Consider the following 2,558-nt stretch of genomic DNA (forward strand, 5'->3'; position numbering starts at 1 on the left):
GAATTTTCACCAAAAACATGGCTACACAAACTTTTGTTAAAGAGATTAAGCCTCTGACTGATGGATCTATTCAACTACCACAGAAGCAAACCCATTAGCTTAGACTGAAGGAGACAGAAAAAGAACAAAAAGAGAGAATGCTGCCTGCCTCTTGGAATTCTTCAGGCAGAAAACAGACAAAAGGAGCTACATCTATTGTCCTCCAGCAAAAGAAAAAGACTGTCCAACCTTGAAGTAGTTCAGAGATCAGCAGAACTATTGGAAGGAGCATGGGAAGCAGGCCCTTCTAAGTTTCAAAAGGTGGAGCCATGGTGTCCAAGGGTGGGGCCTCAGCCTCCTAGGTTTCAAAGAGTTGTATCTTCACCAACTTGGTTATGGGGTGTGGTGCTGTCATTAAAGGGTGCAGGGGGATGGGGCCATTGCCCAAACCTGAGGGGATAGGGTGGCTATGGCTAAGAGGAAGAAGAGTGAGGACTTTTGGGGCCAAGGGGGTGGAGTCACCACTCAGATAGCCTAGGAGAATGGGGCTGCCCAAAGCCAAATTAGCAGAGTTGCCAATGCAGTGGTCCTGGAAGACAGAGCTGAAGCTTAGGACTGAGGGCCCTCCACCCAGAATTTAGACAGTGTGGTCACACCCAAAGTCTAGAGGGCAGAACCATTGCCCAGCTAGTCTCAGAGAACAGAGGATTGTTTCCAAGTCTTGAATGCTGATGTAATTTTTTTCTGATGGGTTTTGGACTCACATGGTGTGTGTTATCCTTTCTTTCATTACAATTTCTCCCATTTGTAATGGAAATGTCTACTCTGTGCCTGTCCTACCACTGTAGTTTGGAAAACAGAGAACTTGTATATTTTTTAGGTTCATAGATTTAACGGGTTTATCCCTTAAAGGGCCATGCTCCTCCTTTGTCATAGCCCAGGAAGAGCTCCACACACAGTCTTTTCACTGGACACTGTAATGATAATAGGGAAAATACTAGGAAGGCACTGTAGAAAGACCCCTATAAGGGAAAAGAGCCAGGAGCCAAGGAGAGAGAGGGCCCTATGTACAGCAGAAGAAAATACTTTCTGGTTCTGCACCATCCTCACAATCATTGTTATACTTGACCCCATTGTTGCAGCCACTGTGTCAATCCATCTCCTTGAGATATGAAAATATTTTGATTAAATGTTTATATGTTCCTTTCTTCCCTTCCTCATAAAATTTTAACTTACTAAGAGGAAGGACATTGTCGTATTGTTTACCACTATACTTAAAGTGAAGCTTGTACCATAATGAATTGAAAAAAAATATATATATACCCACACTCATATATGTGTATGCAAATATATACATGTATATAAACTTTTGAAGTTCAGTGCATGGCAGTCAGAGTACTAGTTGCTCTACCTATATTATATCAAGTAATTATCACAACTTTATGAACCAGGTGATATTATTACTTTTTACAGAAAAAAATTCTGAAGTACAGAGAGATTTTGTGCAAGTAAGAGGAACAGAATTTTCAAGATAAAAACCCAGAGTTGTCTGGTTAGAAGGATGGTCCTTTAACACCATGGTAGATTTTCTGATTTAATCTCTTTCCAATATATTGCATCTGAATGGGAAGCAGGTAGCACATGAATTTATTCCTACTAATTTTATTTGTTCTGTAATAAAAATAAAATATGTAAAATGTATTTAATGAACAATGAGTAAATACCATGTATGACACAATCCAATACATGGCACTGGGGATACAAACTTGAGTAAAACAATCTTTCCCTGTAGGCAGAAAGAAACGGCAAGAGAGAGAAGAAGAAGAAGGAATAGGAGGAGAAGGGGAAAGAGGAGAGGGAGGGGGAAGGGATATGGGGGGGAGGAGGGGAGGGGAGGGTTAGTGTAAAGAGAGGAGAGGAGAGGAGAGGACAGCAGGAGATTGGAAGGGAAGGGGGGAGGAGCAGAAAGGAGATGGAAGGGGAGGGCAGAATAGAGGAGGGAGGGGAGAGGGGGAGAGAGAGAAATAAAAGGTGAACCTGGTCCATGATGTGGTGTTTACTGCATGTGTGCTTATACTAAGTTATGTCTTATGCACATATAAAGAATGAATGTGCTATTCTGAGTACCTTGTATGAGAGAACGAAAGAAAAAGAAGGAAAAGGGAAAAAAGAGAAAAAAGGCACGCATTTCAGCTTTCTGAAGGCAAAAATACCTTATATCCACAAACATGGGGGGAAAAAAATCTAACAAGTAGGGATAATTTTACCAAAGGAAGCAAAAATATGTAATGCTTGGGGTTCCATTTCAGCAATATCTTTTGCCATTCTGATGCAAATCTTATTTGCCAACTTGATGCCCCTACATACTCCTAAGGACGGATGGGAAACTTTCAAGTGTTGCTGACTCGTTAAATGCATGATATATTTATTTAACTTCTGCTCTGATGAATAGCCAATGAAAGAAGTCTTCAAGTTCTTGGGGGAAATGAAAATATTTTTCTGAATTTATTATGAAATACATAATTTCTAAAAAGCAGAGTTGGATTTTGGTACTTTCTCATGTAGGGTTCTTGCATTAC

General features: G+C 40.5%; 1 protein-coding gene across 1 annotated transcript in view; it reads right to left on the minus strand.

Moving 5' to 3' along the window:
- Positions 1-2,558, minus strand: part of LOC126080894 (membrane-spanning 4-domains subfamily A member 6A-like) — a 55,307-nt gene that overhangs the window by 52,665 nt on the left and 84 nt on the right. The gene's annotated exons all lie outside the window — the stretch shown is intronic.

Source organism: Elephas maximus, chromosome 7, assembly GCF_024166365.1.
Source record: "Elephas maximus indicus isolate mEleMax1 chromosome 7, mEleMax1 primary haplotype, whole genome shotgun sequence".
NCBI lineage: Eukaryota > Metazoa > Chordata > Mammalia > Proboscidea > Elephantidae > Elephas > Elephas maximus.